Below are 15689 nucleotides of genomic sequence, written 5' to 3'. Positions count from 1 at the left end.
GGACCAGTCACTTAGGATGTTATCCCATTTGATTCTCACAACACTATAATATAGGAGTGTTATACCTATTTTTATTATGAGGAAACTGAGGCTCAAAAGGATTAGGTTAGTTTCTTAAAGTCAACTGGTATAGTTGGGATTCAAAATAAGTTTGCTAAAATTACAAAGCTGTGTTTTTTACTACACTGAATTGCTTTCATTGGATATCTATAGTCCTCCAAAATGCTGACTAGGAAAAAAAAAGGCGCACAATAGGAATTCAGATGGGAATTTGAATTTTTTTTTTTTGTATTTCTCTACTTGAGAAAAATTGTTTTTCATGCAGTCTCATTCTTGCTGCACAATTTTCTCTTTTTCTCATTAACACATTGGGTTTCACAGGTGCTGTCTCATCTTACTTAGCATGGTTCATCCACTGCCTTGACATATTAAGTGTCAGTAAATGTTGTTGAAGAGAACTGAAACATTCATTTATGCATGCATCCACTTCAGCATCTTTGATTTTTGTTCAGGATTTGAGCCTGGAGAGTTGAATCAGAATCCCTCACCAGTGGTGGGGGTGGGAGTTGACTAGTTATTAGTTACTAATTTAAGTGAACCATTTTACTAGTTTTAAGGTTCAAAAGTGTGTTTGTCCTGTTGATCTCTTAAAAATTACTTTTCACCATTTCTGATAAATAGTAGGGATTCTTTTATCTTGGCTACTTTCATAAGCTTTCAGTTTTCTGTTTAGTTCAAATAGTCACACACTAGCTCATAGCTATGTTCCGCTATAGACTGGGGGAGGGGCTGGAGAAAGACGATTGCTGACTTTTATTTTTTTGCATTCCTAAGACAAGTCTATGAAATGATTTTCTTTTTGTGCCCTGCTTAGAATCCCTGGATTTCTATTTCTCACCTCTTGTGAATGCTGCTAGGTAAGGCTTGATGCTTTGCAGCCTATTTCAGCATGGCAGCAGTCCTGCAAGAACCTATTAATAGCCTTCATTTCCAGTATATGCCCTGTAAAGTCAGTCCTCATTTTTAGTAGCTCTCTGTTACTCACAGTTCTAGGAAAAGTTCCTTTTGAGTGACTTCCTGCCAGAGGACTGCTCAACTCTCTCCACCTACTTAGGGATATATACTGGGTGATACATTTCTTGCCTGAGCCTCTCTTACCTAAACCCCTCCTACAGACAATACTATCTTTGTTTAGAGAACTAACTTGATAAATCTATTAGGGGAGGAGAGTGAGACTTTTGCTGCCTAGTGCTGAAGTCATGTTTGACTCATCTCTTCCTCTCATGCCACATATCCTGTTCATCATACATTTTATTAGCTTTGTCTTCAAAATACATCCAGAAACTGGACCATTCTCACTGCTTTACACTCTGCCTGGTTGCCCAAGCTGCTCTCATCTCTCTCCAGGCTCCCTGTAAGGCCATCCGCCTGGTCTCAACCTCCACCATACCTCCCACAGTCTATTCTCCACATGTGTTGAAAGTAGACTTGTAAAGTATAAATCAGATTAAGTCACATTCAACTCAACAGCTTCTAGTGGCTTGCTGTCTCATGCAGAACAAAAATTGGAGTCTTCAAGTGACCTGTAAGACTTGCATGGTCTGGACTCTCTGTCTTCATCTACCACATTCTTCCCTTCTGTGCCTGATCACACTGTCTTGCTATTGCTGCTCTTCTTACCTCAGTATTTTGCACATGTTATTTCTTCCATCTGGAATTTTCTTCCTCAGATAACCATATTCTTTCTGGTCTCTGATTTAATATCCCCATTTCGGAGCAGCATTTCAGGACCATCTTAAACAAAATAACCACCCTTAGCCCTGGGAACCCTTATGAGCCTCCTCTGTTTGACTTCTCTGTTTTGCCTTTATGGCTGTTTGATAAGCAGTCTGTTTGCTTGCTGCTGGTCTCTCGCCACTGGATGACAAGGGCAACCATGCAAAAACCTCCCTTTTTTAAAATGACTGTTTTTTCTTTCTTTCTCCTTGATTCAAACTGGCTTTGTCTAGTCTAATAGCACCATGACTCATTTACTTCTTTTCTTTCCTTATCCTATCACCTATGCACATACTACACAACCACTCCCTTAGTCATTAAGCCTGTAGGACATCAGATTATACTCAGCAACAAACGGTTTAGAAACAAAGCCTCAGGTCTACTGGCCACAGACAGAGTTTTAGTCAAACTAAAGATAACTTCTTAATCTCAGTTCTGTTTCAGCTTCAGATCCATGAAGGCAGAACACTATATACCATGACTGATATCAGGACCTGATTCAATGATTAACTGCCTCCCCCACTAGCCTCAGCCAAGTAATTGTGCTCACAACCCCAACTTCCTTAGCTGCCATGACTAACAATTTTTCCTCAGTATAACTTATCCCTGAGAAGCCATCTGGGAGCCAGGTCTTTGAGGGCTAGCTCACCTGTGCCTCTGGGCTTGGTGCCATTTCCTTAAATAAACCCTTGCTTTCTTTGCTGCAAACTCTTGTTCATGTCTCATTTGGCTTTCATGTACACAGGCAAATGAACTCACTTTAGTTCAGTAATACAAGCCCTATGAGGGTAAATGTGGTTTCAGCTGAATCCTTAGAACACAGAGCAGTGACCTCCCAGAATAAGTGCTCACTAAATATTTAATTAAGGAATCGTTGTTGAGTGAAGGTGACATGACATAGTCAAACTGCTTTGGATTCCTGGTCATGAACAAGAACTTGCCAGTGAGAAAGAAAGGCTGATCCCTGCAGAAGGGCCATGACAAGGGTATAGACATGCTACTGGTCTTCTGAAGCAGGACTCACCAACGCAGAACTTTATGGGATTGACTCTCATGTGATATGACTTTTTCCACTTATCTGAATATTTCTTCGGTTTTGTGTTGATGGTGTGGGGAAGAAAAATCTTTCTTCTGTTCTCAAGGTTCTTCAGGCTGGCCTAATAATCAAATACACATGAGACAGATTGGTAATGAAAAATAACCAAATTTAATATATACATATGTATGGGAACCTCGTATACATGAGAGAGTCAGAGACGCCCCCTCCCCAACAACCTCACCCTTGCAAACACACAAGAGGTTTGGGGATAGAAAGGAAGATTGAGGTATATAAGACATCCTGAGATAGAGGTAAGGTAAGGAATCCTGGGAATTGCAAAAGGTCATTGCAGGCTGATAAGAAGAGCAGACCTTCAGTAAATATAAGTTTGCTCTACCCTACAGATAGATTAATAGAAATTATATCTGATACTGTTGTAACCACCAGCCCCCGAAAGACACACGGACCACTAGAACTCAGTGAATTATAGGGAACACTCTTGATTCTGCCAGCTGGGTCTGCCAGGGGTACGCAGACCCCTCACATTAAGCAGCCCTGAAATGTAGAGGTACAGGGTTTTTAAGCTCCAAATCCCATTCTTCATTCTGTCTAAACACAAAGGTCTATCCTTCTTCTATTCATTACCTGTCAACTCACAGGTCAGGTGCGTAAGCGGGGGTACAGAAGGAGAAAGCTTATTGTTAGAATGTTATGTTCCTATGGGTGATAGTGTATGTTTCCATGGACATAGCCAAGCAGTAATTTTCCAGCCAGCACATTCCCTACTGGCCTTAGAAGAAAATCAAATCCTTGATTCTTCATACAGAATTAGCTTATAGTCTCTATTCTGTAATACTAAAAGTCTAATAGAATTAACTCTTTTCCTTATATATGCACACAGGAAATTAAGGAAACATGGGCCAAAAGTTAACAAGAGGAAGAGGAGGATTAAAGGTCCAGCTATAGCAGATAGAAGGGTTGTTAGCCATGATGACCAATTGAACATTCTATAAAACCAGTTATTTGATTCTAGTCTCTGTTTTTTCCTGAAATTTAAATTTCTCTGTACTAGTAGTAAACTTTTTCTAATTACTCCAGAGTTATTGGCATAGAAGCAACAGGTTTCACCTAGAGCCATACACAATCCATCTTGTTCTAAGAATAATAAATTTAAATCTCTTCTATTTTGGAAAACTACTTCTGCTAGTGAATTGACCCAAAATTCTAGCCTGCTAAGGTCATTTAAATTTAGGGGAGTTCCCACACCTACATAGTAAGGGGGTTTGGGGTTTAGACACAACCAGCAATCTTGTCCTATGTCTGGGGTGGTCTTATTTAAGACCTTGTGTAGCAATGTTACTAATGTTCCTTTTGGTTCTGGTTGTGGCTGGTCTAATGCCTGGGATAAAGAGGAAAAGAGGAAGAAACAGAGGGCTATACTTATGTACACTGAGTCTTAGTCTTAAGGTCCCATCTTCCTGAGCTGTACATTCTCATGCTGCCTTCATGTGGGAGTGATGAATCCATGATGAGATGCCATCTACTTTAATTGCAGTGGGCATCATCAGGTAGATAGTGAAGGGTCCTTTCCATTTGGGTTCTAGTCCCTTGGAAGTGATCTTCTGGATTCACACAGAGTCCCCAGTCTGAAACTGGTGGGGAAGTCTGTACCCCAGAGCCAAGTGGACAGTACGAACCCAGTACCAAATCTCCTTCTGTGCACTTTAAAGGGCCTGTAAAGACTCAAGTAAGACAAGGTTGTGTAGTTGTGCCTTTTTCTCATCTTCTATTCTAGGTGCTAAAGGTGGGGGTTTTCCAAAGAAAATTTCAAATGGGATGAATCCATTAATATACAGAGTACACCTGCCTCAGAGAAGAGCAAAGGGGAGAAGTTTTACCCAGGTCTCACCAGTTTCTAATCCTAACTTGACTAATATCTCTTTTAGAATCGGATTCATTCACTTTACTTGGCCTGAACTTTGGGGCCAGTAGGTGCAGTGGAGTTTCCATTGCAAATTTAGGTAGCTAGCCAATTGCTGTGATGCCTTTGCTACGAAGGCTGCCCCGTCATCTGACCCTAAAGTTCTGGGGAGACCAAATCAAGGGAGGATTTCTTGTAGTAGTTTCTTAGTAACTACTAAGGCAGTCACTTTCCTGGTAGGGAAGGCCTCTACCCATCCTGAAAAGGTGTCTGTAAAAACAAGTAAATATTTGTAGCCCCCCACGGTCGGGGTTACCTCAGTGAAATTGACTTCTCAGTGGTCCCCCAGATAAGTTCCTCTTTCTTTATGCCTAGGTTCTTCTATCTTCCCCTTGTTTGGATTAACTTGGGCACAAACTGGGCATTGTGAGGCAATCTCCTCTGCAGTTCTTCTCCCTTCTGGAGCATCTTAGTCTGCCCTAGTTGTGTGGTCTGGTGTAGTTGGTGGAGGAGAGTCCCTCCAAGGGCCTATGATAGTCCGATTTTTCCATCTGGGATTGTCCACCAACACTGTTAGTTCTTAGTGGCTCCCTTATCTTGAAAAAATATGTTCTCTTCCACCGTATATGTCAAAGACAGAGGCAGTTCTGGGTAAGGGACAACAGTCAGTAGATGTGGTGGGGGCCCCACTGGCCTTGTGGCAGCTGCTCTTGGTTCTGCATTGGCTCTTCGGTTTTCCTTAGCTCAGGACTATTCCCTTTTTGATGCCCTTTACAAAGAACAATAGACAGAGCCTTAGACATCTATATGGCTTCAAGTAAGGCTAAGATCTCCTCCTTGTTCTTAATGTCCTTCCCAGCTGAAGTTAGAAGCCCTCTTTCCTTGTAGATGGCTCTGTGTACATGTGCAGTGGCAAAGGCATATTGACTGTCAGTGTATGTTGTGACTGCCTTATCCTTTCCCTATCTTAGTTCCTCAGTGAAGGCAATGAGTTCTGCCTTTTGAGCAGAAGTCCTATGGGGAAGAGCTTGTGACCAGATAGTGCCAGTTAGAGTTACAACCCCTGCCCTAGCATACCTCCTTCCTTCCTGCATGAAGTTGCTCCCGTCCGTGAACAGAACTTTATCAGCCTCAGGCAGAGAGGAGTCTTTGAGGTCTAGCTGTGAGGAATACACAGCATCTGTGAAATCTATGCAGTTATGAATGGGGGTCTTGGGTTCTGAGTCTGGCAACAGATTGGCTGAGTTGATGACAGTAGCTTTGGATTTGAGCCATACGTTTGTGGTTATCCAGTGCCTCCCTGTTGTTGAACACCTTCTGGGCTATCTCAACAAGTTGGGACAGGTTCATCCCTGCAAAACCTTTTAATTTTTGCAATTTACACTGGATATCAGGGGCTGCCTGAGTAGCAAAGGCTATATTTATTGACTGCTGGTTATCAGGGGTCTCAGGATCAATGGATGTGTGTACCTGGTATACCTCATTCAAGAGACGCTCCAGGGGATTCCTGAGGTCCCTCCCTGAATAACTTCAGTTACCTTAGAAAGGTTGGTTAGTTGGTTGGTGAACAGCCATCCTAATTCCCCCAATTAGAATCTGGTGATACCGATCTAATGCCGTTCTCCCTGCCTGAGAATTGTGTCCCAAGTCTGGGTGGGTGGAGGGAAATTCCTCTTCAATCTATTTCCCTGCTTCCTCAACTCTCCTCCCTCCCACGGATATCTTTTGTGTTTCAGTCCTAATACATCTGAGTTCTGCTGAGGTCAAGGGGTAATTAAAACTGTTGGCAATTGTCCCAGGTGGGGCAGTGAGTCTGAAAGACACTTTCTAAGAGTCCCATTAATGCCTGGCGTATCTCGGAGAAAGGCAGATTCTGTGCCTTCTAGTTGTACAGGTCACTAGTTGAGAAAGGCACGTAAACCATAAATGGCCTATCAGTGTGCTGCCGCTGGGGTGGTGCTTCTCCCAAGGGGAGGATGGCCGGGGTGGTGGTATTGGCTGGTGTCCCACTAGGAGTGGGAGCAGGATGCCCATATGGGTTACCTGCTGGCCATCTGAGGAGGTAAGGCAGTGCTATTTGGCCTCTGTTGTCCTGGATTATAAGGTGGGGGAAGGTCACTGTTCTCTAGTTGAGATCGGAGGACAGAGGGACTGAGCTGTCTTGGAGGTTTAGTTGCTGCATGTTTCAGGGTGTCCACAACTAAAACCCACTCCTCCAGAGAAAGGGCATGCTGGCGGAGCCAAGGAGGGGGTTCTGAACAAGGTTTAGCCATTGATCAATGTAGGGAAACTGATTGGGATGTCTCGGGTCGCCCATGACAACCTTCTAAACATTCCTCACCAAACCCTTGTCGAAAAAAGCCCTCCAGAAGCCAGTTTACTTTAAAAGACAGCCACTCAACTTTACACAGTGTTCTTAGTCTGCCTGGAGAAAACTTTATGTCATAGTCAGCTCCCTCTACAAACCCTTCTTTAAATGTCACAGAAGACACCCCAAGGGTGTCTTCTGTGAACTCAGGCTTCCCCCCATCACTTGTGCAGAAAATACAAAACAGAAAACACAAAACAGAAAACACAAAAGACACATTCAGACGAGAACAATTACTGAGGTGCAGGTGGACCCAGAGAAGTCCGCCACTTACACCCTAGACAGGACCAGAGACAGAACCTGACAACAGGGCATAGGAGTTGGCATCCCACGGCCTGGCCATGGTCTGGGAGACATGACTGCATCTAGTCTCTCCACGGACACTCAATGACCGGTCAACAGAACCAGGAAGGTACCTTTTATCCAGACGCCGAGGCCTTGAAGATTCCAGATTCCTGTCGGGACCAGGAATAAATAGTGTGTCCTAAAAGTTGCATTCTTAACGATTGCATTAATCCTGTCACGGCATTCAAGGGCCCTGGAATGTCTCAGGTTAGCCACCCCTTTGAATCTGTAACAGAGACAGCGACCGCTTCGGAGGCTGGTCCAGTCTTATATCTTAGGGCACCTCCCTGAGATCTCGCTGGGGCCTCCAAATGTTGTAGCTGCCAGGCCCCGAAAGACACATGGACCACCAGAACTTAGTGAGTTATAGGGAACACTCTTGATTCTGCCAGCTGGGTCTGCCAGGGGTATGCAGACCCCAAATTAAGCAGCCCTGAAATGTAGAGGTACAGGGTTTTTAAGCCCCAAATCCCATTCTTCATCCTGTCTAAACACAAAGGTCTATCCTTCTTCTATTCATTACCTGTCAACTCACAGGTCAGGTGCGTAAGCGGGGGTACAGAAGCAGAAAGCTTATTGTTAGAAAGCTATGCTCCTATGGGTGACAGTGTATGTTCCCATGGACATAGCCAAGCAGTAATTTTCCAGCCAGCACAACACTATCTCAAGGGCAAGGCCTCTAATTCAAATTATTCTATGAGTTAAAGGGTTGGGGGCAAACGTTTCCCTTAAGCGTGTGGCTGAAGTTTTGTTTAGCTCAAAAAAATCTGCAATCCACAGAGGCACATCTTCGGGTGACTCATTCTGGACCCCTACAGTTCCCTTCTTTGTATCTTCCCTGGAAATTTCACACTCCAGAAGTTGGATTGGTAGATTGTTCTATATTTCATTAAACCAGTCTCGGTCTTGAGAAAAGTTCAGTTCAGTTCAGTTAAACAGTTGTGTCTCATTTCAAGAGGTGGTGGGCCCCCAAAGTTAAGCCAATGGTGCAAAAAATAAAGCATTTTAGGTATTCAATAATAAATATCTCTATGGAAACAAACAAAAAACAAAGGTTAATCATTGGAGCAGACCATAATTTTGGTTTCTGAGTTCTAAAGGCAGGCAGTTAAGATTTCTAGATGTCTGTCTTGAATCATCCTCACATGGAATAAAGGCAGGCAGTTACAGTCTGATAGATTATCCTGGTCTGCAGTTTGAATGTCTCTGGTGATCTTTCTGCAACAGGAATGAAGATTGTTTATAAATGAACTGTTGTGTTGATCTCTCTGAAGTTTATATCAAGTTGTCCTACTTTAGCTTGCATGGTCTTAGTAAAAGGGCAGTTTTAGTTCTTAATGATTCTAAATCATTAGATAGGAAAATAAAAATTTTAGTTCTGAAGATTTCAGCTAAATATTTAAGAAAACTAGAAAAACACAAGATCTAGTCCAATTTATAGGTAGAAATTTTTTTTTAAATCTCAAAAGACAATGAACGGCACTAGATCTAATATCCACTAAGGTATATAATAGGTTTTATTGAATCAATTTTTATCTCTAAAGTGACCTTTATTTTTATCAAAGAAATAAAAAATAAAACTAATTTATTTGCAAAGTAAATCTAGTTTCAATAAATGTGGCTTGATTAGTTTGATAAGTTCAGGAAGAATAGTAATTAACCACATAGGCTCTTTTAAATCTGCTTTGCTGGAATTTTTCATAAGGAATCTTTAGATTGAACTTAAAAAAGGCCTCTCAAGGCCAAACAAACAAAAAAAAGACAAGCCACATACTTTCTATCAGACTTTGCCTACAATACCTATAGATTTGGCAATAATTCCTCTCTTCTTGAGGTCCCCAACATGTTCTGAGTTTCTTTCTTTGCTTCTTTGAGTAGGCAATCTTTGTTCCTTACCTGGAAAGACTGCTGTGAATCATATAAGAAAGATACCAGGCTATTTTTTTCCCATGGGGCTTTTATTGGCTTCCCAAGTTAATCTTAATTCCTTAGAGCTTTCTGAGACTATGCATGTCTCTCTCAAATATGACATTCCAGCCAAAGCCTTGTAATGTAAAGAGCTGCTAATTGTGTCCTGCTAAAAAGAGAACACATTCTTATTGAACTTATGCAAACAAACATATTGCCATGAAAATAAAACTACTCATTGATAGTTTCTGAATTCTGAAGGGATCAAGTAGAGAGAAAAATATAGATGTTTCAAAACTGCTTACAGAGGTATAATTTACCAAATTTCTAAGTCACAGGTAGCTTAAGAAAAATGAGTTATCTTTTATCTGGAAAAACAAGATTAAAAAAAATCAGCAATCTCAAACAAAAATTGTCATAAAAAGTATAATCATTTTTGTCACTTCATTGGTTGTGTAGTTAAACTTGTTCTGTTTGAATCTAGATTTCCCATTAGTTCTCTTGACCTTGCCTGATAATTGAGGGTGATAAGGTCAGTGATAATACCAAGAAATTTACAAGGCTGTCCATCAAGGCTCATACATTTTGCTCAGTGAAGTGAGTGCCTTGATTACTAGAGATTTTGGAAGGTATACCCCAAGTGGGAAACTTTTTAAAAACAGTTTCTTTGTCATTGTGGTAGGGGAAAGCTTTAACTTATCCCCCAAAACATGCATACAACAACAAGAACATATCGATAACCCATACTAAATGGCAGTTGAATAAAGTCCAGCTTAAATATACTATGGTGGATGAAGGAATGGAAAAACTGAAAAAAATACCAGGAACTGGGACCAATTGGCCATCTTGGGTTTTCCATAGCTCCAACTTCATTTAATTTACAATCATTGTTTACTCATCCCAATCTCTCTGATTCAGGAAAAGATGGTTGCCATACCATAAGGAGAATTAAGATAGCAAAGTTCTGGTAATAATGGGTCATTGCAAAAACAGCATAGACTTCATATACATATGCCACAATCTAATATTCAAGATTAGTCATTTTAGTGTTTTTCTCAATTTTGATGATGGACGTCTATGTCAGGACACCTCAAATTTTCAGCAATTTCCTATATATTCCTGGAACATTTATGACACATACAACAAAAAGAAGGTTCAATGTTATTTTTTATTTGATAATACTTCCCATGTAATTTCAACTCACCAAAATAAGCCTAAATAGTTCAATATATCTCTGGCTTTTGTAAGGAGAGAAAACAAATCTTTTGAGGTGTTCCAAGAGCCCTTCTGGAATACCCCAAAGTTACTTTCAGGTCAAGACTCTATTTTTAATTTAAATTTTGGGAAGTTTTCCAAAATATATTAAGAAGTTTGGACATTTGACTAACTAGGATCACAAGTCATTATGAAGCCCTATTTAATTATTCATTTAACCAAAGCGGCAATATAAGATTTTAAACAAACATGAAAGTTTATGTAATTGTTAGCAAAACTTAGTTATTATTGAGAAAACTCAGTGTTCCTAAGTAATCAAGGACCTGATTAAACAACATAAAACACAGAAAATTATTTCGATAAAAAACAGAATCTTTGCTTTCTAGGCAGAAAACGTTTTCATATCATCAGTCTCAGACAAAGTCCTTTTAGCGGAGAGAGACAACCAAACTCTAATTTTGCATCACCATACTCTTGATATTTAAATTTATTTGATTAAAATTTCTTTTCTTAAAATTTCTTTTTACATTTAAATTTTTTCACTGTTTTTTCTTTCTCATTCTGAAACAATCAGCCTTACTTTAGGACAAAATTAATTTCCTTTCCCTCAAAAACATCTCCATATCTCATACCCTTTTCTTAAAGCCAAAACATATCTTATTTTTCTTGTATATGCAGTTGTTTTCCCTAACATTATTAATTTCAAAAGTTTTAATTACATATATTAGAATTCTTAACCTTAAAAATACCCAGGGGTGGCTCCACAGTGTAGTGGTTGGCACATCTGCTTTACATGCAGAAGGTTCTGAGTTCACGCCCCAGGTGGAGCCATGGACCATACCCCGTGGGTGCCATACCCCGGATGTGCCAACCTGGGTGCGCTGAGCCAAGGCTGCACACCGTGAATGTGTGAGAGCTGTTCCATCTTCAGAGATCCAGTTCTTAAGGGGAAGCAGCAACATCCATGGGTCAGTGGGTGGAAGTAGGGATGGGGAATTAAAGAGGGGGGAAAAAATCACAAAAACATTAATTTTTAGCAAAAAATAAAGAGTAAACGATTGTGAACTATCTGTTACACCAGTATTCTTTAGATTAATACATTTATGAACACATTTAATAATTTCCAGAAATATATTTCCTCATAGCACAGTTTTTTTTTTGTTTTATTAATGTGGCACAAGACATGTTTACTAATGGACTCAAATATAATAAGCAAAAGTAAATAAACATGTTCAATAATTAATGTTTCACTTTTTAAATCTTATTTAGACATCATTCAGAGATTTAATGGATATCCATCATTTAATTTATCTAGCAAAACTTTGAAGTTTCAAGTTACCAAGAGATTTAGGAAACCATTTTAAACAATGTCATTATTGCTAAAGAATTCATCTAAAAAGAAGCATTTTTTTCCTACTTACATTTATTTAATTTACTTGTTCTTAACAATTAAGGTTAGATTCCTAATGAAAATTTCATCATGCCAAGTTACTTTCCTTGCTGACAAATTTTGAATATGAACTTATTTGACCAATAAATCCAGGTAGAACAAAAACATTATTTAATGCTGATTATTCTAAAGATATGCCTATTTAATAAAACCAAACTCAAACCAGCTTTAATATCAAATATTTTTCCAGATCACGTGATTCTGAAGGCACCTGGGCTTGTTTTTTTTTTTTTTCAATACATCAAATGGTCCATAGGTAAAAAATATCACATAACACACATGAAAATACAAACAGACATGAACAGAAACCTCCTAGCCTTCATTTTTAAATTACTGTCAAGGGATGGATAAGATAATGTAAAGAAACAGTTGCATCCAGACTATGTTTCTGGCAGAATAAATTAAGATTATCTGTGTAGATGGCTAAAGCTTTTTCTTACTAATATTTGTGGAGAAAGTACTTAAGATTTGTATATATCATTTACGAGGGAGCATTGAAACCATAGAAGCAGTTCGTGCTTTCAAAAACACCCTAGTCTCCCATTTTTTTCCTTTCATTCTTAGCAATAAAGATAGATGGGCTTAAACTGCTTCTAGAGCTGCATATCTGCTTTCACAAAGATTTATAAGATAACAGTTTCTCTCAAAATTTGAGAACTTAAGTAACATCGTAGCTTTACCCATCTGTCTAACTACATAATCTGTAATTTGCTTCTTTCCCTCTGTACATATAGTTTTATTTTAGCTTAGGGAGGGGGCTCAAAAATCCTTTCAGGTTCTGAAGTTAGTTTTCAATTTGGTAAAATTTCTGATGAAAGTTATTTAATTCTTTGAAATATCTTGTCAGGTTTCACCTAGGGCAAACGGTAAATATTTCTGGCGTTATTAAACAATTCCATGAACCCAGGAGGGTGTAGAATAGACACAGAAAACTCCTTGAGAGCTTGCCATGGCCATATAGAGAGTAAAGTGTTCCTTGGCAAGTACATCCTCTGGATGGTAGAGGCCAGAGGAAAAGTATTCTCACTAGTCATAAAGCTAAGCTCTCAGGACACACAACAAGCTAAAAGGAGAGAAACCAGACAGAGACAAGGAAAAATAAAACCCATGAGTACTCATACCAAATAACCAAGAGTCATTATCCCAAGAAATTAGTTTCACAAATATTCTCCTGCCAATCTAAATTTAGAAGAGAGAGAAAATAATCGCTCCTGTATTGCTTCCACTGGATCCTGCAGACAGAGATCTGGGGGTGTGCTGACAAGGTAAGAACTCTTACTTGGTTCTGGCCCATGTCAAATGCACCAGGATCTCCTTATCTGCCACAGCTGTTGGGGAGTGTGGGGTTTGTGGGGTTCCAGTCAGTGGGTTTATTCTGCTCACAGCTCCGTCTGTGGGGAGGAACAAACTTTCCTCTACCCTCAAGGTTCTTTTGGCTGGTCTAATAATCAGATAGACACAAGACAGATTAGCAAGAGAAAATAACCAAATTTAATACATATGTATGTATGGGAACCCTGCACATATAAGAAAGTCAGAGACCTCATGTGCATGAGAGGTTCAGAGATAGAAATGGGGATTGAAGTATATAAGAAGTTTCTCTGGAGCCTGAGGCTGAAGTTGCTTATAGCAAAAAAATCTGCATACCACAGAGGCACATCTTGGGGTGACTCATTTTGGACCCCCATTATGGGCATTAATTAAAGAAAATAAATGAGTTCCACAGTAAGCTAATCATTAACTATGTCATACTAATTGGAGCCAGGGGGCAGGAGAAGAAAGCAACCAGCCTCTGGGAATTCTCTGATATCTTACTAAGGCAATCATTTACAAAACAGAGTTAGAAGCAAATCAGTCTTATGTAGTTGTTAGGGAGTGGGTGACCCTGATTTACATCTAAATACTTTCTTCTGTGCTCAGGTTACCTTTTATTAGAAAAGCCACAACCAATTCCCAGGCCATGAGAAGGACAGAAGAACAGAAGGAAATGTAATGTCAGTATCTTGATGGTACTGTTGGAGGATTATCAGATTTGAGGCAGCCATGTTTCTTATCAGCATTAATTAACTGCCAAACCATAGAATTTACAATGGAAGGAACCTAAAAATTATTTTGCCAGCTCCTCCTCTAGCCTAAGCTATCTGAGGCTGGAGCCATTACTATCTCTCTGTGTTTATCTGGTTCTTATGAAGGATGATAGAGACTCTCCTCTTCTCTGGATGGAAGTTAAGGGAAACCAATAGAATTAATGCATACTCTTCTTCACAATAAAGTAAGCCAGCTTCTTATTGAACACTTCTAAAGAAGAGAAGTGTTTTCTCCACCAACACACTAGTTTCTCTTTTCAGGAAGCTAAAAAATTATCAATATTAGAACTTCTGAAAAATACTGAACAAAATCTTAGTACTTCTATTCATTGTTTCTGTTTTTCTTTCTGGGTTAGTGAAAAACAAGCTTGTTCTCTCTTTTACTAATATGTTTATTGATAATTTGTTAGACCATTTCAAAATTCTTTTGTCAGTAGGGCAGATTACTATTAGATTTTAAGAACAAATACTAATAAATCTATAGTGAGAAGGAATGACATCATGTGTGTTAAGATGACACTCAACCATTTCTTTAAGATTGGTACCCTTCTAAAGTTGGCTCCACTTCAGCTGGAGAAGGTTCTGAGGGTAAGTTGGTGTGGGTCACCCAATATTAGAAAGGCATCAGTCTGGTGAAAAATAATTGAATCTTGTCCAAACACTAGTGCAACCCCAGACGTGGAAGTACTACTCATACATTGAAGAAGGAAACACTCTGCAAAATACAGTGTGGGCTAGTGGGAACAGCATCAAACCAGAAATCTGGGAGGCTGAAAATCTTGTCTCCACTTATATTTTTATCTGCCTGAAGCCAAGTGGTGATTAAAAGCCATCTCAACTCTTTTTGTGAAAGAGTCAATGCTAGCGGCCCTGGCAGAGTCCCAGAAAAGTCCCTTCTTTCCCAGGTAATGCTCTGCCATCCTTGGCTTCTTCTGCATTGCTCAAGGGTGCTGAGATCTCAAGGACTTTATGTCCAGTTCTGATTTATCTCAGCTTTTACTTTTATTTAACTCCACCAGTGTTGCTCATGCCCTCAGTCCAGGTAAGCCTCATAAATGTTAGCAGCTCAACTGTCTTAGTACACACCTTGGGGGACAAGTATGCCTTGAGCCTGAGGGGTCTGTGGGCTCCTTCAGTTTTTTACCAGGGACTCTCTGGCTGGATCATCATTAGCTTATCAGTTAAATAATGACTTTCATGTGGTGAAGAACAATAAAAAAGAGGCCATTCGATTCCCTCTTTCAAATCCTTCTCCTTTTGTCCTCCCTCCTTTCCAGAAACACAGAAAAACTAGACATTGCTGAAAGCCCAAATTAAAAATAAGATAGGAGCAGCATTTTGAGCTGATAATTGCACCTTCACAGGGGAATTCCAGAAAGCTATAAAGTGGTGTTTGGGATGGTTCGATGAAAATGATCTGTGCTCCTGGCAGTGCTTAAGAGTTTTGTGATTTCCCTCCTTGCGGGAGCTCCCTACTTCTGTGGGCACATCTGCAATGGTTGGTGCCCAGAGCTTGAAAAAAGTCTACCACTGAGATTTCTGAGAGACCCCTGGCCTGAACACTGAGGCTTCTCCAACCC

General features: G+C 39.9%; 1 long non-coding RNA gene across 1 annotated transcript in view; it reads left to right on the top strand.

Moving 5' to 3' along the window:
• Positions 1 to 15689, top strand: part of LOC118611988 — a 137784-nt gene that overhangs the window by 102416 nt on the left and 19679 nt on the right. The window lies entirely within an intron of this gene.

This window comes from Rousettus aegyptiacus, unplaced genomic scaffold, assembly GCF_014176215.1.
Source record: "Rousettus aegyptiacus isolate mRouAeg1 unplaced genomic scaffold, mRouAeg1.p scaffold_m13_p_15, whole genome shotgun sequence".
Lineage (NCBI taxonomy): Eukaryota > Metazoa > Chordata > Mammalia > Chiroptera > Pteropodidae > Rousettus > Rousettus aegyptiacus.
The sequence above is the reverse complement of the archived record's forward strand: the minus strand, read 5'-3'. Positions and strand labels throughout refer to the sequence as shown.